This window comes from Delphinapterus leucas, chromosome 3 (genome assembly GCF_059928025.1).
Source record: "Delphinapterus leucas isolate spDelLeu-1000000601 "Yukka" chromosome 3, BTC_Dleu_Yukka2, whole genome shotgun sequence".
Lineage (NCBI taxonomy): Eukaryota > Metazoa > Chordata > Mammalia > Artiodactyla > Monodontidae > Delphinapterus > Delphinapterus leucas.
The window spans coordinates 27,859,189-27,882,878 of record NC_143131.1 but is presented as its reverse complement, the minus strand read 5'-3'; the positions used below and the strand labels follow the sequence as shown (position 1 = coordinate 27,882,878).

The 23,690-nt window shown below is 45.7% G+C and overlaps 1 protein-coding gene across 6 annotated transcripts in view; it reads right to left on the bottom strand.

Annotated features, from left to right (window-relative positions):
* Positions 1-23,690, bottom strand: part of PDZD2 (PDZ domain containing 2) — a 383,590-nt gene that overhangs the window by 182,814 nt on the left and 177,086 nt on the right. For 2 of the 6 annotated variants that reach the window (XM_089908722.1, XM_089908720.1), the window contains exon 1: positions 12,071-17,950. The exons of the other annotated variants lie outside the window; for them this stretch is intronic. The gene's annotated coding sequence lies outside the window, so the exon portion shown is untranslated. Of the gene's footprint in view, positions 1-12,070; positions 17,951-23,690 lie in introns of those variants that run through there. 6 annotated transcript variants of the gene reach the window in all.

The window sequence follows — 23,690 nt, the reverse complement described above, 5'->3', positions numbered from 1 at the left end:
GTAAATGAAAGACTATATCATTAGATGTAAACATTCCATCTAAGATATTAAAAACGTAACATTTTAAATATTTACTATATGCTATTTAAGTGATTAACGTAGCAATACACATGTATGTGCAAGAATATCATATACACAAGTACTATGTAAACAGCATAAGTTAATGCTAATTTAGAAATGTTTCTGGTTTCCTCCCACCCCTGACTCTCACACATTAGGAAAACATTTATTCAAAGTCTTCAGTGGCCTTTCTACACCCTGCCTGTGATTATGGCTACATTTTGAGTTTTCCAAAACGTATCCCCTTTACTTCCATGTCAGTTATTTGCATAAGGTTCTTGCCTTGTTCCATTTTTAAATGATCTTTAAAAGTCTTGTTTACATAGAAATCCAACACTTGTTACTGTGAGGTCAGATGCCCAGGAATATTACTAGATTTTTTAAACTTTTTTTTAAGATATGATTTCCTCAGTTGACCTCTCTAAAGCATCCAAAACCAGCACTGACGAAGGTCATTTCAGGCTAATGTGTGTTCCCTAAATAACACTTTGATGTTCAAAATAATTGTGAGATCCTTCCACAGCATGAGAGAATTTGTAAAGACTTAAATATAAGGCCATTCCCTCATTTCTGATGATAATCTTTTTTTACTGGGGGGGCAGGACCATGCCTTATATTTGAGTTGGGCTTAACGAGGTAAATCCTGTAGCTTCACTTCCCACACTGCCCCCATCTGCCTTTCTTCCTCAGCAGGGCAGCCATGGGAAAGTAGTACAGAATCACACGTGGGCTTTCTCAAGGTAGAGTTGGGGGACTCCAGGGAAATCCGAAAGGTTGGGTCTAGAGGACCCAGAAACAGGTGCTTCTCCCACAGGACAGGTGCCACACCAGCCAGGCTGGGAGGACGCTGACTTTCTGTCTTGTCTGTCTTTCTTCTTCTTTGAAAGATAACTGATGCAGCTGCAGTGTGGTGCCTTCAAGAGTGGCAGGAGAGTAGCTGCAATGGGGAGACTCCCAGGCAGCTGTGTGGTCATGAATCCTCCCAGATGCCACCACCACCTTCTGAAGGGGTGAGACCCACCCTCTAAGCTCTAGCACTGCTAAAGGCATTCCCAACAGCAAAGGGAGCCAGAGAAGTCTGTATGTAGGAGAGGGAGAATTTTCTGGAACATTCCGAAGAAGGGCCTAAATACCCTGGGAGCATAACTGAGCTCTCACCCATTACCTATTTCAGTGACTTAAGTGGAAAGGAACAATGAGCAATGCTCCAAGCCGTACAGGGTGCTTGTTGCGGCCATTGAGTTTTAGTTCAGAGGAGAAGGGTGAGGAAGGAGGAAAAAATGAGGATGATAATTATAACTATATATCAACACTGTGATATTGTGATTTATAGTAAGAAATAAATATTTGGTCTTTGCCCACCATTCCTGGCATAGCACTCCTAAAACCCTTGGAAATCCCTACGTAAGAGTCATAGGGGCATCTTTCCTTATAATATTTCATTCCTGAAATGGCTCCAGAGCAATAACGGTGAAACAGGTATCTTTTTAACAAATCCCTTTCAATCACATCTGAGTCGATGATAACGTGGTGACTTCTTGAAAGTCCTTAAGGACTGAGGCTGGTTGCAGGGGTGCGGGGTGGTGGTGGGAGGGTGTTGAAGGCATGATTAGAAGGTTGGAACTTTCAATCCCACCCCCTTGACTTCTGGGGAAGGGAAAGGCGCTGGAGACTGAGTTCAATCATCAATGGCCAATGATGGGGATGTGAATTAAAGATAAAAAATAATTATTAAAAAAATATTTTTTTAAGTAATAAAAAAAAAGAAAGAAGAGAGCAACCAAACCAAAAAACAAATCCACCAATGATAACAAGCACTAGAAACTATACTAAAAAAAAAAAAAAAGATGGGGATTTGCCTCATTCTTCTTGGGTTTTTCTCCATTCAGAAAACTGACCTTTAACCCAAGCCTCGTTTTATGACTGAGGAAACGACTCAGGGAAGTTAAGGGATAATAGCTGACAAAGGACATCCAGAAAGGGGAAGCAACAAACCCAGCTCTAGGGGTCCAGGAGCTAAATTTCATTAAGGGCTTATCTGCCTGGCACAGAGATGAACACTTTGTACTCAGTGCTTTGATCCTTACCACCAACCTATGAGGGAGCAATGCACATTATCCCCACTTTACAGCTGAGGAAACCAAGGCAGAGAAACTAACCTTCCCCAGAGTCATTGAGCAAGGATGTGGGCCAGCTGGGTTTGGAAAGTCACTACTTCACTGACAAGGTTTATTTGTACAGTCAGAACTGAGGAGATGATATATCACCTCACCCTACCTCTGTACTTCTGGGTAGGTCACAGCCCTTGTGAGCCTCAGTTTCCAAATCTACAAAATGGGCATAACACTTAGCTATCTGGGTGTGAGATCTTTTAGTTAAAGCTGCCAGGACAAAGCCTGACAAATAGCAGACACTCAGTAAAGACACTATCCCTTGCTTCTCTTTCCCTGATCTTCCCGAACCTAAGTCTTACAGGTGAGCTGTAGCAATTTATCAGCCTCCAGCTGACTTGCATATGTGAAAAACTGTAACATATGGAGAAAGAAACCCTAATTACCGACATTCGTCTTATCACACGCAGACCTAGGCCAATCTGCTTTCTCTCTGTCCGTTCAGGAAAGGCTTTTTCGTATCCATTTTAAACCAACTTTAAGCTGTGATTTAGCGGAGTCAGAGGTTTTTGATTTCGTAGGGAACACCTTATACTCTGGTCCTTGTGCTAAATGGATGCAGGAAGGGCCACCATGGCAGGAGCAGTGCCCATCGGCAAACCCCCCACAGGAAAGGCCCTGCAAGCAGCCGGGCCTGACTTGGGGATCGCATCCCCACAGATGAGGCCTGAGACTTTGGCTGCAATAACCACAGGACTTGCCACTCACTCACCTACCCCATCCCCAGCCCCTCATACCCCCTCGTAAAATGCTGCTCCAAAGCTTAAAGCTTAAAGTTGGTGTAGGGAGATGGCCAAGAGTGGCTGCGGGTTGGCCCAAGTATTCCCCCAGCTGTCTACACGTGGGGCTAAGGTTGGAGCCTGGGTTAGAATCCACCGTCTGTATCCTATTAGGCCCTTTTATGAGCTCAGAGCATGACGATCTGGTTTGCATTTGCAACACAGAGGGAAGCAATAAGGGGCAGCAGAGAGGCTTTCTAAGGGGTACCTTATGGAGGTTGGTTTCACCAGAGAGCACCTATGAGTGAGCAGGTTGACAGACTGGAGGAAGATGGGGAAAGAAGCCCTGGGCAGAGAGTCAGGGTACCAAGTTCTGGCATCATCCATACCACCTACACTACCTGTGCCCCAGAAAAAAGCACTGAACCGCTCAGCCCCAGCTTCGCCTGAAAATGAGAAACCCAATTACATACGTTCTGAGATTCCTTCTAGCTTGAAAATCCTGTTATTTCAGCTCTTTCTGAAACCCCCTTTATGAATCTTTAAGAACTCTGAAAAAAAATTAATGTAAATACCTAGCATAATAAGTTGCCTATAACTGATACCTGGTCATTGTTTACTTCATAAAAAAATGAACTGATAAAGATACAAATAAAGGGTATTTAAAAAAATCAACAATCACAGATATATTATACCCACGTTATACATGCCCTCCTATGTGTATGCTATTATCTTACTTCAAGAGTTGACAATTGTTGTGACCTCTGTATGTAGAACAGTGTACTCGACATTATAGGGAGAGGGCAGAATAATCCACACCCCTGTCCCTCACCATCTAACAGAAAAGACAGAAGAGACACAAGAATAAGATGACAACTCACGGACAAGACAAGATACGATTCAAATTCAGATGTGCTACAGTAAATGCAACTGGTGTTTTAGAGCCAGACGTGACAATCAAGATTTTGTATGAGAAAGAGACGGACACACACTATGTCAGCCAGGGTTCCCAGTAGGAAACAGAAGACACACTCAAAAGGGCTGAACTAGAGAGAGTTTTATACGGGGACTATTTACAGGGAAGCACCTAGAAACTAGCAACAGCCGGGAAACTATCACTACTACCTGTAGGTCTGAAGAGCAAGGGAGAAACAGTGTGAGCTGGAGCCGTGAAAGTGAGCTGTCCATAAATGCTGGAGCCATGAAAGTGAGCTGTCCATAAGTGCTTAGAAGAAATCAGTCATTTCAGGACCTCAGCAAGGTTGAGGGGACAGCAGCGAGGAGGATAAATACCCCGACACTCTCTCCTCCTGCCTTCGTCTCCCATTGCTGAACCCAACCAGAAACAGGACAATGGAGTCCAGGTGTTGTAGTTCATAGATATAAGCCCCTTGGTATAGAGGAAGGCAGAGAATGAATGCAGGGGTTAGGGGAGGAAGGAGAACACACATACACACACGTATGCATACGTGCATAGACACTGGAGATGTATTCGGGACAAATATGTCTTTTGACTTGTCCCCAATACATCTCCAATGTAAAAAAACAAAAAAATCTAGAAAAAATCTAGCAAAAAAGATTATTTATCTTACCAAAGGATCTCACCATAGAACTACTCTAAATTTAAACATCAAGGTCTTCTAACATATCTCAGGTATAATTTAATGTATACAAACAGAAACTGTTTAAACTGCAAGTAACATCTACAAGACGCTCACACTGATGCGCGGTGTGTTTGTTTACTTAGGGCCTAACAAGGGAAACTGTCAAGAAGACAACCCACCAGACAAAATTGTCTAAATGTTCCTTAATCTCTTCCCTCACCCCACCCCCAATTTCCAAAGATAAAACAAACTCCAAAGTTTGCACGCGAGCACATTTTTCCGTTTATATTTTCTATCAGTTGGCAATTAAAACAAGAATCCCAGAGGTCAGCCAAAAGTCTTAAAAAACAAATGAAAGAGTCAGATATATTATCTCTGGATTCAAAAGTGCAAAACGACCTGTTATGAGAAACCACCTGGAAAACGGCACTTGGCAGGCGGCGTTTCAGAGATCCACAGTTCCAACGGTAATTCCCTGCCAACTAACGCTCAACCTTTAACAGAGACCCTCAGAGAAAGTTCTAGCAGTATGGAATACTGAAGCCTTTGTAACGCCATCTGCTTTTACGCAGGGTACCAATGATGGTAACGGGAATCTGGAGCTGGGATGAGGGTTAGGATTGCTCCTTGGGGTGGCAGAGGGTGGCAAGAGTAATGCGTGAGGGAGGGCGGAGGAAGAGGAGGGTTAAAAGATGTCTCCTGGGGCTTCCCTGGTGGCGCAGTGATTGAGAGTCTGCCTGCCGATGCAGGGGACACGGGTTTGTGCCCCGGTCCGGGACGATCCCACAGGCCGCGGAGCGGCTGGGCCCGTGAGCCATGGCCGCTGAGCCTGTGCGTCTGGAGCCTGTGCTCCACAATGGGAGAGGCCACAACAGTGAGAGACTCGCATACCGCTAAATAAATAGATAGATAGATAGATAGATAGATAGATAGATAGATAGATAAATAGATAGATAGATAGATAAATAAATAAATAAATAAATAAATAAATAAATAAATAAAGTTGTCTCCTGGTCACCTCCCAATTAGGGACCACATGTCTGAGATTTCTCAGGATGGTCCCAGTCTCAGATACCCTAGGCCATACTACTTACATGTCCAATCCTGGAGAAATAGTTAAACAGATTATGGTCCTTTTACTTGATGGGGAAATATGTTGCCATTAAAATTAGTAAGTCAGTAATGACTGAAAAATCCTTGAGTTTATTCACTCCCAGTAACGTTTGAATCCCTATTGCACGCTACAGACGGCGTAAGGGTGTTCAGGCTGTAATGATGAATTATATAGCATGCAACATACGTGCCATATAGCACAGAATGGCCTACAGTAACGTTTGAATCCCTATTGCACACTACAGACGGCGTAAGGGTGTTCAGGCTGTAATGATGAATTATATAGCATGCAACATACGTGCCATATAGCACAGAATGGCCTACAGTAACGTTTGAATCCCTATTGCACACTACAGACGGCGTAAGGGTGTTCAGGCTGTAATGATGAATTATATAGCATGCAACATACGTGCCATATAGCACAGAATGGCCTCCAGAACCAGGCTGCCGACATCTGAATCTCTGTTCCACCACTGAAAAGCTGGACGACCTTGAGCAATTTCCCTAAATACCGTGTGCCTCAAGTGATCTCCACTGTAAGACAGGGATAATAATAATAGTGGTACCTTCTACCCAGGATTGTTGTGAGGGTAAGTTCATATGTGTAAAGCTTGTAACAGTGCAAGTAGTAGGTGCTCAATAAATCTTAGCTATATTACAATATGAAGCGCCTGTCCTTACAGTCTTGGTTTAGATGCAGATACAAACAGGAAAATGATGGTATAACGCTAAGCGCAATCAAAGGCTTCCCTTCAGGCTGACATTATACTGGGAATGGAAGAGATCAGGAGGGCCTCCTGTTCATTAAAATAAAGACAGTGTGTCGTTGCCACTTGAGTCAGACAGGAGAAAACAGGAACAGTCAGTCTACTTTCTCCTGCATTCCACTGAGCACTTCCGGAGTTTATTTCATTGTCCAAGCTTCCCCAAGTCTGGGATGCACGAAAGACAAAGGGTGGAAGACAGAGAAAATGATACCAAGTGTCCAGACAGACCTGCCAGCCTCCACCACTGAGGGAGTGAGTGGTACGCGCTGGGCTTTTTCACAGGCTGGAGTGCATGGGGTTTCTTCATGGCCTCCTCATTTTAAGAACGGTGCTCATTTCTGGGACAGCCCCAAGACGTTCTCTCGCTGGGATCGGCTAGCAATCTCCAAAGCAAAGGAATCCTCTTTTCCCCTCAAAATGTCTCACTGGTTATTCCTTCCTTTGAAGTTGGAAGACAGAATTACTTTCATTTGCCTGGAAAATCAGTAGAGTAGAGAGGAATCCTGCTTGGAATCAGAATGAGGAATCGGGCAGCTCAGATCTTCCTTAAGGTGAGCCCATGGTCTGCCTTCACTCCTTTTGGAAAAGAGATGCCGTGTAAATCAACATCCACCTGTATCAGTTTGGCAACAAATGATACCAAACCCCGATTCAAAATAGCTTGAACAAGGAGGAAATTAATCATCTCACATGACGGGAAGTGCAGAGAAAGATGGTGCTTCTTGACGACTCTGTAGGATCTGCTCTCTCATGCATGTTGGTTTCATCCTAAGGCTGGTGGCAAGATGCCTACAGCCGTTCTAGACAGCAGTGTACCAAGGAAGCAAAGGGTTCATTTGTTTTTTTGTGTGTCTTTTTCTTAGTAATGAGCAAACCTTCTCTAGAAGCTCTATAAGAGACATTCCTTCACACCTCATTGCCCAGACTTGGATCACATACTCTTTCCTACACTTGTCTCTGGGGTGTGGAAAGGAGGTACCACAATCGGAGTGAACTAATCGCCTCAGATAACGGATGCTGCTGGGTCCATGTGACCACTGAGCCTGCAATGGGCTTCCAGCGAGGACAGAAGGAAACGAACATGAATATATTCAGAGGGGTCAGCGTGCCGCACGGTTATTCTCACAGATAGAATTCTGATAAGCCACAGCGTCAAACACACTGAGAAGTGCCTCTGCCTGATACTCCACACCTACAAGGAAGAAGAATCACTGACCTGACAGAGAAGATGCTAACATACCTGGTATAAATGCCCAAGAACCACTCTGTTCAGGGTCTGGACATTTATAACGGTTATTGTTGAGCTGACAGTGTATCGTGGCCTGTTAGCATTCTGTCCCAAGTGGGCACCTGCGGCAGAGGGGTATAAATACAGAAGAGAAAACTGAGAGCAGGAGGGAGAGTCACTCACCAGTAAATGTGATGGACTGAAATGAGAGAAAAGGAATTTTTTAAAGTATGGGGGGACGGGTTCACTAAACTCTCAAAGACAAAGAGAACAGAAGAAACAATGACCGCGACAAAATTTTTGGAAGCTGGGAAGTGGTCTAACCCATGGTAATTGACTTAACAGACAAAAGAAAGCTGAAACCTAGCACAGCAGGATGGGAAGCCTGGAAGCCGGCAGGGACTCATGCCACAGAGTTCCAGGGTCTCTGGAATTGGGGGCACCAGGCACTGAGGGGGTCAGGGGCCCGAGAGCAGTAGGGCTGGCTGGAGACTGTGCCTGAAGCTGTCAGACCCCAGGTCACCCCTCTCAGTCCTGGCTCCCAAGTGACTACCTACAATTCTGAGACCTGTTTGCTCTGTTGAATCAGAACAACTGTGGAATCCGAGACACTAAGTGTAGCTGAGGCAAGGGGTGTGCTTTAAACACAGGGAAATCAGAGAAGGTCTCCATACCAAATGCTAGACTCCTGGTCTCGGTCCGAGTCTGGCTCACAGAATGCGGCAGTCACCAATTCCCCTCCGTATGGGGATTTCTCTTCCCCTGGTCAGTTTCCTTTGAGAGGAAAGACCTTCCACCAATAGGTGGAAATCCTCCAATGAAACCATTCAACAGGACAATTCTACAGCAGAAGTAAAGACCTTCCACCAACAAGTGGAAATCCTTCAATGAAACCATTCAACAGGACAACTCTACAGCAGAAGTACTCAGGGCCGGCCACACATGTGACTCACCTGGGGAGCTCTTGATAATCACTGCTACCTTGGCCCTAGCAAGATCCTACATCATTCAGTTACTTGGCAAATCTAAATGGAAAGTTTACTGTGTGCCAGGAATTGTTCCAGATTCTGAAACACTGTTCTAGGTGTTCTTCTTGGTAAGGTGGACCTATTCTTGGGTATCAGCCCCATCCAGATATGCAGACCTTCGTTAGCCTTTCAGTAGTCAGTTCCAGATTATCAGACATTTGAGGAAAGCCTTTAACATGTAAGAGACTTAAAAACAAAAACTAAGAGGAAAACCAGAGGAAAAGAAACAGAACAGGGAGTAGAGGGAAGCTTCTAAGAAACTGCCACTGAGATCCTCAGAGAATTGAAAAGCTTTTCATCAGTGAAATGAGAACAGGAGGTTATAAAAAGAAAACTTTGGAGATTTTTAAAGAGCTCTTGGAAATTAGAAATTTGATGGCAGACATGGACCTTCAATATATGGGTTGGAAGAGAAAATGAGGAAATTTCCCAGGAAGTAGAATTTGTTTTTAAAAGAGATAGAAAATATAACAGAAAAAGTAAGAAAATTAGAGAGTCAATCTATGAGGGCCCCCTTTCAACTTAATACGTGTTCCAGGAGAGAAGGAGAAAAATCATTTTTTAATATTCCAGAAAATGGTTTAGAACTGAAGGACATGAGTTTCCAGATTAAGAAGGTCCAATGAAAGCCAATAAATGTATGAAAAAAAGACTCACAGCAAGGTATATTATAATGAGATTTCATTACAGGGAGAAAGGACAGTACAAAGACAGGAAACTCAGAGAAGGGGAAATGATTATATTCAAAGCATAAGGAGTTAGAATGACAGACATCTCAACGGCAATACTGAACCTTGAAGAGCACTGCTTTCGGAATTCAGAAAAGGATTTCCAATGTAGAGTTCATACCCCAGTAAACTATCAGTCAAACTTGGAAGATCTCAAAAAGTTTATCTCCCGTGTACTCCCTTCTCAGGAACTTCTAGAAGATGTTTTACCAGCAAGATATCAGAAACAAAGAAAGAGGAAGATAAGGGTCTACAAAACAGGTGATGCCGCATGAGAAGGAGCAAAATGAATCCCTGGTATGACGATGAAAGGGGATTCCAGGATAACACTGTGCCTCGGGCCCCAAGAGCAGCAAATCCAGAGCGAAGGAGGCCAGAGGGCTCTGCGAGGGGGATGAACCAGGAGGGCCAGGACGCACCTGCTACTCAGAAACACGGACAGAGTTGAAGCAGTTGCCTCTGGGGCACAGGAGCTGAGGTTGGTGAGAGGTGGGCCGAGTGACTGCTCTTTCTAGTTACAAGCCTTGTAGAACTATCTGGCTTTAAAATTATGTATATGTATAGCTTTGATAAGGAAGGAAGGGAAGCTCAGGCAATGAATCAGATTCCAGAATGAAAACCCAGGCAAAGATCAGGAGAACCCGCTTCTAGAAGGCGGCAAAGGTACTCGCTTTCTCTGGGAAACGGAGAAGAGTTGACGAAGGCAGCAAAGGCTGAACACCTGGCAGAGCAGGAGAGAGGAGAACTTGACAGCCCGGGAAACAGGCAGGAATGGGGCCACTCTTTCCTTTCAAGGAAACAATTCTTAAGTGTGGCCTGCCTGCAGTTACGGAGATCAGTAGGAAGAGAGGATTAAAGGGAGTTGCGGGGCTTCCCTGGTGGCACAGTGGTTGAGAGTCCGCCTGCCGGTGCAGGGGACACGGGTTCGTGGCCCGGTCCGGGAAGATCCCACATGCTGCGGAGCGGCTGGGCCCGTGAGCCATGGCCGCTGAGCCTGCGCGTCTGGAGCCTGTGCTCCGCAATGGGAGAGGCCGCAACAGTGAGAGGCCCGCGTACTGCAAAAAAAGAAAAAAAAAAAAGAAAAAAAAGGGAGTTGCGCCAAGGGTGGTGTCAGGCAACTCACGGAAGAGAGAAGGCAAACAGATAGGCAGTTTTGGAACACCTTACTGCTCTTTAGGCCGGCTGTCTTCCTTTCCCCCTAGATTAGGAAGAGATTGACTCTATCTCCTCAGACAATTACGCCCAGCCGCGCTGGCTCGCAGAGATCAAGGCTGAAAGCTCACGGGCAAGCCTGAGACTCTGAGTCCACGTTGGTTTCCCCATCACTTTCCCTGGTACATCCTATTTCTGTTGCTTCTGTGTGTGACACACTCTGAGGACTCTTTTCTTTCCTTTAGAACCTGACACTGGCCTGGTTTCCCAAAGCCCACCGTACTCACGGGTCCCCAGGGCAGCACCTGAGGGACAATGGGTTTGACTAGCAGTCCTGAAGGCGACTAACTGTGGGTGGGTCCTGTTAACACCTCAGTAAGAGAAGAGTGCCACGTTCGTCTACAGGTTTGTGAGGATATGACTGCCAGATGAACTTTCGGCGGTAGGGAGATCCCCTTGTACCTTACTTTTCGGTTCATTTGCAAAGTGAATTTAGAGTTGCAGAACAGTATAGGAGTGCGAAGTCTGAAAGTACTATATTTTATGTGTATTTAAAGATACTTCCACATTATTTAGAGTTTATGCCACCCCCCCTGACCATATGAAACTCAGCCTGACCTATTTTTATGAAAGGCGTTTACTATTTACATACACGGAATCTGTTCTGCAGGAATTGGTTCCCAGGGTGACAGCTGTAGGTCCCTCCTCTTTACCCACCCCCCATCTCATGAGACAAGATTTGACTTATTTCACTCCTAGTGTTTACAAACTGCTTACTAGAGAATTGCGGCATGACAGAAAACGTCATTCTTTCCGCGAACAGCCTTCATCTTTAAAATCTTTGATTTGTGGATAGTACAACCAAAACATTTTGTGAATCAGGGGTGGGGGAGTTGTCCAAGTAGGCTGTTTAGTAGTTTAGGGCCAAGATCTGTCTCCAGAGGAGATTATGATCATTTGAGGGATCATAAACAGTTCCTGCTGGGAGAAGCCGCAGCTTTTCTCTACCCCAGATTCATCCCCTGCTAGTCACAGACAGAGGCGGGCGCGGGGATAAGGACAGTGTAACGGCTGCCTGGGATGCTGGACACCGCCTCTCCCTTCTTGGGCTTCAGCACCTCTTCTCTGAGGTGACTGTAAGAAGCGTGGCTCTGGAGCCCCTCCGGACTTGTGCCTGGTTCCCCCAACCCCCCCAGCGCTCCCCGCCCCGCCGCTCACACACACTCCGGGCGCCTCCTTCTGTCTAGTAATTGACAAACCAGTTCCATGTCGGTTACTCCTCCGAAGGAGCACAAACCATCTCTAAACACGCAAATCCCCCAAGCCGAAAACAAGACACCCAAGTCATCTGCGAGATGAATACCGCGGGCGTTAGTTGGCTGCCGCGTTTCTCGGAGGCTGCGGCTCAATTTCCACATCTGTGGATGCAGCCTCAACCCGCACCCCAACCCGGATCGGATGGGGACGCCTGAGCTTTTTGTTTGCTAAGCCGATTCCTACCTCCAGTTGTGAAGTCACCTTCCGGGGGGCGGCGGGGGGGTGGTTCTCCTCTCGACGCCTTCGGTGGAGGCTCGGTCAGGAGCAGCTGGCCCCGGGTAATCCTCCCGGGCTGGGCTCACACGCCCCGGGGCCGAGCCTGAGTCTAATCACCTGCTGGCCGCGGGCGGGGCTGCTCAGCGCGGGCGCCCGGCCTGGGACGCGGCTCCCCGGTGCGCCCCCCGACGGTCCTTCTGGAGCATGGTTGCTGCAGGAGCCCCTACGGCTAGCCTGCGAGCGCTGCAGGTCTGTGGGAGGATCCCCTCCTCCCTCCTCCAGCCCCGGTTGGGAGGTTATGAAAAGACTGTAATGGAATCCCGGCTCGGCTCGTCACTTCCCTGCTCACTTGTCAAAACTCACGGCATTCCAGAACCCCTTCCCCGGTCACTCCCCTCGGAGGGAAAAAGGAAACCGCCCCGGAGAGGTTTCAGGGAGTTTGGGGTTTCTGACGCAGACACCTTTGCTTGTATCAACTGCTGCGGTGCTTCCAGCGGTAACTGGGAGCAGGTTTGAGGAGAAGACGCCCTACCCAGCTACCCTCGCCCGGTCAGAAGTTCTCCCTCCAGCCGCCGCGAGAAGCTCCACCTCCCCGACTTCAATTCATTTCATAACCACTCCGTTTCATAATCCGCAGCTGCACGGGTTCTTACTGGGGGTGGGGTGGGGTGGCGGGGAGCCCCGAACTACAATCACAACCATCACACGCCGGGCAGGGCATCAGACGACTTTCCCGAGGGCTGCAGTCAGATTCCTTCTGCTGGAGAAACCGAATTTACCACTGTTGAATTACAAGCGCCGGTGACTGCACAACTGAAGCATTTCCTTTACACCTTCTCCCGATCCCGCGCCCCTCCCGTCTTCTGCGTGGTTCAGTCAACAAGTCATCCCCCAGAGAGGCATGAATGGGCTTGGGCCGCGCAGCCACATCTCCAGCTGCAAACTGACGAGGAAGCCCGACCCACGAGGCCGAATTGTTTACATCACACCCTCTGAGGGCTTCCTGTCTTAAATTAATGGGAATACAAAGAAGACAGGAAAAGAGTGCTTGCTTTTCTCAGAGCAGGGATGGGGGCTGGCAGAGAGGGGGGTGGGGGTTGCAGTGAGATCTGCGAAGAGGTTGCTTTTCAAAACTTCAATTGTATTTTATTCCTTTTTCCCACTTTGAACACTTGTTGAAAAGGAAAAGCATCGCTGTGCCAAACCTCAAACGATTAAGGAACTTCTGCTCAAAACACATTTTCACCTAGCTTGGAAAAGGGATCCAGGTTGGAGCTGGCAGGGGGAGCTAGAGGTATGGGGACCGCCTGTGGTTGAAGGGCACAGATCTCCCCACAGCCTGAAGCCCTGCACCACACAGGCACACACCCTCACCCCCACGCCTCGGGGTTCATGCCAGACTCTTGTCCCAGTCCTACTGTCCACCCCTATGTCTCTAAGCTATGCTTCTCTTCCTGGGCATCCAGCAGCTCTGCAATAGACAGATCTGGTAGAATTCAAAGCAATTAATTAAAAAGGAAGAGGCGAAAGAAGGCTTCCGCTCTCGGAACCATTATTGCCACTGGAAAGGGTAATTAGAATCTGGGAGGGGCCAACCCACGTCCAGGCTGGCCTGGACATCTACCCACTCTCGGAGGCAGCCCGCGGAGCACGTGGTAAATAATTATCATAATGGCCAGCCCTGAAATTACCCCCAGTTGCTTCATTCAGGTTGGCACAACAGCAAACAGACACGGGCAGGAATGCCAGGCGGTGGCGTTCCTCCTTTGGAAGTACTAATAGGAAACAAAACCCCAGGCTACAGTATACCTCAAAGTGGTATGGCGTTGCGACCAACGGTGACAATGGAGTTTAGGGGAACAGTACACGGTGCCCAGTGAGAACAAGCTCTGCAAGCCAGTCCTCAAAATCCTGCAATTCCTGGGTCAAAGCAAGTTAAACTGATGATTTTAGAAAAAGCCAAGTGTATCAGAACTCTCTAATAGAAAGTGACTGCCTTACAAATATTATAAGGGTCCCAGTGAATGTTAGTTCCTCCCCACTTCCCCTTTTCCTCTCATTAGCATACCTTTATGTGGCATCTCGGTATCTGATAAGCTTTATGGGAATTAGGTTCAAATTGAATAATCTTCGAATAATAATTTCAGAAGTGCTCCCTTTCTTCCTTCTGATTGCTTTCTCCGCTGACAGTTTTCTTCTAACTTTTCTCTACCCCTTCCATCTGGTATGTAATTTATGATGTGCAAATCAATGCTGATTTTAAGCATAACGCAAATATTCCCCTCTTCCTCCACCGCTCTGTGTCTAAGCTCCGTTTAGGGTGTGTATGTGCTGAGAATTAAAATTTGACCACATCTGTATAATATCTTAATTTCAGGAAAGCTTTTGAATGCATATGACATTCTCATTAGCAGGCCAGAAAGATATGATCTGGTCTGTCTTTTCCCTCACTGGGTTTCACTGGAGACTGGAAAAGAGATCAGTGGCTCAGTAAACAAGGGTGCTTAAAATGTGGACTCCAACTTTATCCTAGGTCTGGTTTAAATAATACTTAAAACTGCTATATGCACACCCAGAGCCTACAAGTAATATTAATTTGAATGGGAATTGCCAATATGCTAAGAGAATCCAAATTGGCTTCAACAGATGAAGGAAATGTTTCATGAAAAACAGTTTCAAGTTCAGCATGATGGCTGATTACAAAAGTAGTATCCTGAGGGGTGATGATCAAAATGGCAGGCATAGACGGGGCTTAATATCTAGATTGGAGAATAACTGACAAGGATGTGAGGATCACAGATGATGGTGCATTTAATAGGAATCTGTGTTGTACTGATAAGAAATAGGCAACACGGCAGTGCGGTGAATTCAGTTGGTGGGAGTCTGACATGAAAGGAAAAGTGTCTCTCCCCATTTCTCTCTCCCCCATAATAAAGAATTTGGCAGCGGATAGACTCTTAATAGGGTGGTGGGTCCAGTCTGAGGCCCCTTATTTTAAGGGCAACGTGGAGACACTGGAAAGGTTCCAGAGGAAAACCAAAATGATTAAAGAGACAGAAAATAGAACCTATGAGGGAAGGTTAAAGGATTTGGAGTTGTTTAGTCTAGAGTGAAAAACTGCCTAAAGGCAAACTTAACAGTCTTCTCCTCCCACTTGAAAGGTTATTATAAAGAGGACACAGACCAGCTGTTCTTCATCTCTACAGAAGACAGAAGAGGTAAGAGACTCAAAGTGCAACACTAAAATTTGGGTCAGACACAAAGAAGACGTGCTTGATGCTAATGGTCACTGACTTGACATTGACATCACTGTGCAATCTTCACCTCTCAGACTCCATCCCAGTGATAGTCTTGTGTGTTTAGGCAGAAGCCAGGCTGGAGAACTCCTTTCCTTCCCTTCTAGGGCTGCAGTAGTCCTCATTACTCCATTGAATGGGGGGGGTGGTGCAATGGTCCTAAGCATACATGTTCCCTAATTCAGAAACACAGTGCCAAAAGAATATCATTCTCTCTTAAAAGATATGCCCACATCTCATCGGACCTTTGTTTATTGGGTGGGTATCTCTAAAAATATGCCCAGCTTCAGACATTGATAAGCATATTTTATAGATTCACTCCTCTATATTGTTTCTATATACAGGCAGCATTACCTTTTTTTTTTTTTTTTTTTTTTTGCAGTGCCACATGTGGGACCTTAGTTCCCCGACCAGGGATTGAACCCACGGCCCCTGCGTTGGAAGCGCAGAGTCTTAACCACTGGACGGCCAGGGAAGTCCCAGGACAGCGTTATGTTTTGTTTAGTGAGCACACAAATATTAGTTGATGATGATAATGATAATAATAGCTATGAATTATTAAACTCTTCCTATAATTATGTTGGGCACTGTGCTAGCTACTTTATGTAGATTGTCTATCTCATTTATTTTTTGTAGTAGCCCTGTGAAGTGGATATAATTATTAGCCTTATTCTAACACAAGGAAACTGAGTCACAATGAGGTTAAGTAACACAGCTAGTAAATGTTGGAGTCCCAATTCAAACCCATTTAGTCTGAATCAAAAGGGTGTGCTTAACTGTTACACCACTGCCTCTCATTCATTATTTTTAGCTCTTGAGAGGGAGGAAACATTGCAAAAAGAAGTATTTATTCTTGTTGGCCCAAACTGATTAAAAACCAAGTCTTCTACAGGTTTACACTGCCTGGGAAGCACAGTTGCATAGCAGAGGAAGGAAGGACTGACTTTGCCTTTTGATCGGAAGTATGCCTTGCTATCTCCCACAAAGGTAAAAATCGAATCAAAGTACATCTCTATTTTATTAATTAGAAACACTTAGCTATTCATCTATACTCTAACTTTGCTTATAGTTAAGTGTTCCATGACTGTTGAATGAATGAATACAAATGTAGTATGACTTTGATGCTTTAAGGCAAACTGAGCTGAATTGAGTTTTTCCAGCATGCTGGTGATTAAGGCTCTGGTGGGTCATTTCTATGGGCCTCTTATCAGATGTTCCCTAAGAGTTTTAAAATCCAACTGTTTCCTTTAATTCAGCATCCATGAGAAAGGCATATGTATGGGTCGCATTTTCCCAGCGTCAACTACTTTTAGATCAAGAAAAGATTTTTAGTGGGGTTTATTGAGTGCTGTTGTATATCAACAATAGATGATTCATAAGTGAAACAGACATCAAAATGATTTTTAGAAAGGCAAACGAACCACACACAAACAAAAAATTAAAAGCCGATCCAAATTACGCCAAAGGACAGATATTTTCCCATTAGGACAATTTATCCTGAGTCTATAAACAGAGAGGGGCATAATTACCCAAGTGTTTGCTAACAGATCTAAACCTTATGTAGCTATAAAAATCTGGAGAGAGGAAGGAGGAGGAAATTCCCAGAAGAAGATCCCCAACCACATCCAGGGCCATCAGATCTCCATAAATACAAAGCCCAGCAGTGGTACCAAGGGGAGCATGAGAAGAAACCTCAGGATTTTAACACAAGCCACAGAAATAACTTTGAATTGTCTTAAAACTAAACAGTGACAATTCTATCCAATAAACTTTCAGCCGACACATGGGCAGAGGGGTGACTTACTGGCATTCCAGATGTAGTTAATAGAAACATGATGCCCAGAATAAAAAAGGTATTCAGTAAATGTTGATTGAATGGATGGATGAGTGAATGAATGTCTGAACAGATGTCCAAGCTGCCTCTTCCCCTCTTTGAATCTCTGTTGCAAAGATGTCTTCGATGCTTCAAACCCAAAGCGCCCACAGAGGTGTTGAACCATTTGAACTGGTACTCTAGGAGAAGGTCTAGAGCCAGAGACTGGTTTCCGACCCAAAGATACCAATTTATGATCTTGCCATGAACACAGGAAGGGGGACTGCAATACCTGTGGAGCATCTTTGCAGGCCTTGATATAAAAGCTCCCATTATTTACAGTATTTGAAGTCCGACACTTGAAGTTCAACAGAATCAAGTACTAACTTGCTAGCATCTACTGAGCACTTACTGGATGCAGGACCTTGTTCTAAGCCCTTTATGTATTAACTCATTAAATCCTTATTACAATCTTAAGACTACGTACTATTATTTACAACCCATCCTACAGGCAACAAAACTGGGCCAGAAGATTACCTAAATTAGCTCATGGCCACACAACTAGTAGGCAGAGGAACTGGAACTCAAAAAGATTGCATCTGGAACCAGCTCTTCCTCTTACCTGCTGTCCAATGCTACCCTTCCAAATCTCACCTCCTGTCACTGCTCAACACAAAATCACTATCCAAGTCAAAGTGTTTACCCACAGATATTCAAAAAGCATTCTAACCTCTGCAGGATGTGACCCGTGACTCCCCTAGTGCACCTCTCTCCTGCGCGCTCTCATCACTTATTCTGCAATGAATGCAACTGTAACTTACTTGATTCATATCCCATCTCTCCAGCTGCGTGTTAGGTGCCTTGGAGTTAGGACTATGTGTTGCATGGCAGTCTGGAGATATAGTACAATAAGGAAGACCTAGATTTAAAGTCCAAATCCTGTAATTATTACGCATGGAACTCTGGGTAAGTCATTTAACACTTCCTATTCTCGTATTCAAGCTCTATTCCTTACAGGCTTGCTGAAAAGGGGAGATTAAATGAGAAAATGAAGCAAATAGTATAGGTTGATGCCTGACGTTGTAAGCCAGGGATTTTTCAACCAGCAGCGATTTTGACCCCCAAGAAACATTTGGCAATGTCTGGAGATATTCTGGATAGTCACAGCTGTGGGGAGGGGTGCTACCGGCATCTAGTGGGTAGAGCCCAGCAATGCTGCTCAACATCCTACAAAGCACGGGGCATGCTCCCACAACAAAGGATTATCCATCCAAAATGTCAGTAGCAAGGGTACTGAGGTCGAGACACCCCACTGCGAGCTATTAAAAATTTATCAACAATAAAAGTTGCCATTCTCTCTCCTTTCCTTATTTTTCACGGTACTGTGTTTCTGGGAGGTGTTCTGTAAATCTTTGTTGGGTAAACCTTTGGACAAATGGGTAAGTGAATGTATGAGTTTCTAAGATACTTTGCTAGTAAACACTTGAGAGTGTGGTCTAGTCATGGCAGGGGTTCAAGTGGGAGTTAATTAACCTAGAACCAGAACCTTCAAATATCCATGCACAATGAAAGGAACCTGAAAATCTGAAAAAAACCCAATATAATACTGGGGGCCTGAGCCCAGTGAAAGTGATGTCAATGTTGGTCCTAGGAAAGCTGAAGAACTTAGACAAAGGCCAGCTCCTCCTCACTGGTGGCTTCCCAGGTGACTTGGCTATCAGCCTACAAATGCTCCCTCATCTGATTCTATCTTCTACCCCAAAGATATGGTGAAACAGCCAGAAGGCCATGGAAGAATTTATTCAACTCTCTACCCTAGTCCATTACCCACCCACCCCTGCAGCAACCACACACAACCTGGGGCCCAATCAAGTGAACTCTCATCTAGAACATGGATTAAAAAACACAGTGGAAGCAAAAAGGGCATGTAAGTGATTACGTGAGGTCTTCAACAGGTTCAGTAAGATCGGTTGCAAGAACTGGAAGCCCAAGAATAAAAGCCTACACTCCTGGATATAGCATAAATAACATTAACACAAACCAGAAAAGCCAAAGATCCCTTCCATCTCCCATTCTCCAGATTTGGTGGCAACACCTGCTTCTTAAGTTCTTAAGAAGAATTTAAGAACTCTCCGTCTTTTACAGTCAGAATCCATGAATGATTTTAGTGTGGTTGGATATGAGAAAATCTAAAACTTAATTTGAGTTTCCAGGCATCTTGAAGCATATCTGGGATATGAACTAAATACCTGAACTAAATTACCCGCCCAGAACTGTAAGAAAGATCTTGCCTTGGGCGCCTAACACATCTAAGCTGGGATTGGCCTCCACACTCTAACCACCTTCCGGAATCACCTCTAGTCAATTCCTATTCGCCTCTCTGGGCTCAGCTCAGACATCACCTCTGGGGATCCCACCCTGACCCTCCCCTGGAATATATTTGAGGCCCTCCTTACAGCTTCAATAGCATCCCCACTGCCCATTCACTTGTCTGATTACCCTTAGAGACTGCGGCCTTGTTTACTATTTTATTCCAAGGGCCTAGCACTGGGCCCAGTAAATAGTTGTTGAATGAATGAATATAAAACATTCATTCCTGGGACTTCCCAGGCAGTCCAGTAGTTAAAATTCCGTGCTCCCACTGCAGGGGGCGTGGGTTCAATCTCTGGTCAGGGAACTAAGAACCTGCATGCCGTGCGGGGCGGCCAAAAACAAAAACAAAACCAAAAAACATTCATTCCTGAAACTACTTATTGAGTGCCTACTGTGAGTCAGGTATTGGTTTAGGCACTGGGAAAACAACTATTACTATCTTAGTATTAACAACAACAACAGTAAAAACTATTGTAGCTAATGTTTATTGGGCATTTACTGTATACCAGGGATCATGCCAAGCTCTCCTCTGTATTGTCTTTTAATCCTCCCCCCCATACGCATATGGCAGATACTATTATTATTCCCACTGTACAAATGAAAAAAGATGCCAAGCCACTCTTATGGACCTTAATGGGAAAGAATCTCTGACATTTAAGTTCCTTCAGGTCTACTTACATGGGCTTAACTCACATCAACGAAGAAAAGGTTACCTGTAATTCACTCATGAGCTTTGCTCATGTCTGTCCCTTGCCTGGAAAGTCCCTATCCTTTCTTCATATTGTCTGAGATTTGTTTTAAAATGTTTTGATATAGGCTATCAAGCGATGACAACTGTAATCTACACTCCAGAGGCTGTGAGCTGGCATCTGAAGGACACTTATCGAAGTCCATCCAGCAGCAGACATCTGAACCGTCACTACCTAAATCAAGGTTCTGCAGTTACTGAAATGAAGGTTAGAAATACTGTTTTTCCTCCGTGGAATGAGAAATGTTTAAGATAAGTTGGTTAGAACGGTTCGTACAGCCACCTCTGTCGCTGCCTGCTGAGCTGTAAGAGTCCGTGGTGTGGTGCTTCAGCGGAGGGACTCCATATGTCTGGGGTCCTCCCAGTTAACGGAGGATTGCGTCACTGGGCCTGATGATAAAATCAGGCGATTCTGCCCACAGAGGACTACTGCATGCCCTTCAGAGTGAACCTGCTGGGAAGGGGCCCAATGGAGCGCCTACAAGAACAGCAGGGGAGATGTACCAAATTTACCCAAGCAGGGGGAAGGACTATTTCTGTGCCTGCTTGCTAACACCTGCTCTAAGTATGGCAGGAGTCAAGGACTTGCTTTCATGGTAACCTACCACCTGGCCCTGAGGCTGTAGCGTTCTCAACCTGTCCTGATAATAGGAGGCTACTGATGTTTAACAAAAGAACCCGACAGCTCTGAGCGGCCAGTTGGCTCGGGCAACACCCTCTTCCCTACCCTGGTCTCTTGGAGAACATTCGACACTAAGCTCAAAATCCCCCGCTGCTGCAAAGGCCGTCTTGATGACTCATCTCCCCTCCAGGGCTCTGAGGAGCCCTCTACTTGCCTGCACACAGAGGAGATCCTTTTGATAGACTCCAATCACCTAAGAGAACCTGGACGAGTCTCTTCCAACACCCTGAAAAAGTCTAATTTAGCAAATGAGTTTACTTTAGGGTATGAATTATCGAGCCAAGGGCCACACTAGGTGCTGAGAAAACACTGACGAGCGGCACTGACCGTGGGTCCAGTGAGCTTAGAGATGGTGGCAGGACAAATATAGCAACAGGCGTTAGTTCCAATGCAGTGTGGGCTAACTGCTAAGTTCAGGGGCTATGAGAAGTCCATCAGGGACACCTAATTAGACCTGGAAGGTCAGGGAAGGCTTCCAGAAGACGTGACTGGAAGCTGAGCCATGGGGATGAGCAGGCATTAGCACGATGAAGAAAAGACTCCAGGAAGAGGAACTGCCAAGTGCAAAGGTCCAGAGCACAGACACGGGCGCCGTGCTCTGAGTTCACAAAGGTTCAGCCTGGCTGCAAGCGGGGTCGGCTGGAGGTGGAGTGAGGAGAGTGGAAAACTGGACAGGGGCTGGAGAAGCAGGGCTTTGTGAGGAAGTGGTTTGGGCTTCATTCTCGAAGGGCTTTTGGCAGGGCAATGCATGAACGGATTTCCATGTCAGAACGATCATGCTGGCTCCGGGGAGGCCAGTTGGATGGAGGCATGGACAGGGCTGAGGAAGCTGTTGTATGCATCCAGGCAAGACAAGAGGGCGCCGGGCCTAGGGGAGTCTCTGTGGGCCCGTACTTTCCCTATATCCCTGATAAAGCTCCAGCATGGCTCCGTCTACAGCTCTCTGCCTCTGCTAGACTGTCAGTCCTTTGAGTGCCGAAACTGGAATTTACTCATCTCTGGAGCCTTAGTGCTCCCAGGGGATGAAACTCTCAGTAAGGGGTTGGTGGTGCCTTTTGAAAGACAGAATTCCTTAATTACAAAAATGATTTCCTTTTGCTGGGTTCCTCACCGCCAGACCCCCGCCGCCACCCCGCCTCGCTGCCTGTAAAAATCTCCTCAGCAACTACTGTACCTCTTTTACATTTGGTCACTCCAAGGTGTAGGGTGACCCCCACTTCACTTCATTTTGATTTTTAGTCTTCACAGCCTCCTGAACATCTTACACTGTCCTTTTCTCTCACTACAGCCTAGCTCATTCCCCCATTCCATACAGTCAAGACTTCACACAGGTCGGCTTTAAGTGCCCCTCCCCAGCATCTTGAAACTCCCCCAGGGATGACCTCACTTATGTGAAGCAGTGACTCCCTCCCATCTGATTTCCTAAATCCATGTCATAATTTACGTATAAAAACAAAACAGTCCCACCATCTGCAAGAGGCATTCATGAACTCCGGCTAACCTGGCAGAGAATCCCACCCAGCCTTAATCCCGTGAAATGTATTCCTGTCAACTGCCAATGATTCGATGTTTTCCCTTCAAGGACATAATAGCACGTCCTTGTCTCTACCTCCCTTGCCTGTACTATCAAGCTCCCACTCCATGCTCCCCTTGCCTTGTTCCCTGGACCAGCCCAAATTCCCTGGACTCGTTGCAGCCCACAGGGGTCTTCTACTTTGACCTACCCCTGAGAACTGGGGCTGGGCCAGGACGAACTCAGAAACAGAAAACCCACTGTAGCCACTACCCACCTCCAGGCTTGGCCCAAACCTCAGCCTTGCCAGCTGGCTTCCAATAGTGAGCACTGAGTTACCCCGAAGGGCTTCTATAGACTCTGTAGTAGAGTTAAAAGGGGGCAGTATCCTAGAGATTATTCCTTTCCCCAGGGGTCTTCATCTCTTTGGGGCTGGTGCTCTTCCTTCCACAGGTTTGTACTAAAGTTGACAGATACAATATAGGAGACCCACTAACATTAAAATTTTAGGTGAAAAATGAATACTTTTTTAGTATTTAGTCCCAAATATTGTATGGAATTTTTTATTTGCTAAGTTTGACAACCTTAGTTTGTACTTGCTACTCAGTTTTTATAAAAATCCTATCTACACTTAATAGGCAAATAACTATGCAGAAAACAAAACACATATACACTGTTAAAACTTGGGACCCTTGAAAATATCCTTTGCGTTCTCTGTTTCTCTCTCTGACGGACGTCTTCTTACAAGGATAGGTTTGCAATCATCTTTAGAGCTCCCTTGAAGTCCCTTGCCTCCGTCCAACCTTGCTGGCTTTGTTTATAATTCTCTTCCCCTGATCACTCTTTGCATCATTAAGTTCAGCCACTTTGACCTTTCGTCCATTCCCAAGCAATTACCATTCAATCGAGGGCTTCACTTTGACTTGTTCTGTCTTATGATGACATATCAAAACCACTGAATGGTTAGTGTTGCCCTGTGCTCTCCAACTCTAGGAAGTCCTTCCAGAAAAGCAACTCCAGGATCCCGACCCTAGTTCTGATCTGGTCCACCATTGCTCTCCAGTAGCTGGAGAAGGTCCTAGTTGGGAAAATCAAGGGACCAGATAAAGCCCTGAACAATTTTCTCACAAATGAAAAAAAATGGATTCCTCCCAGAGTCCCA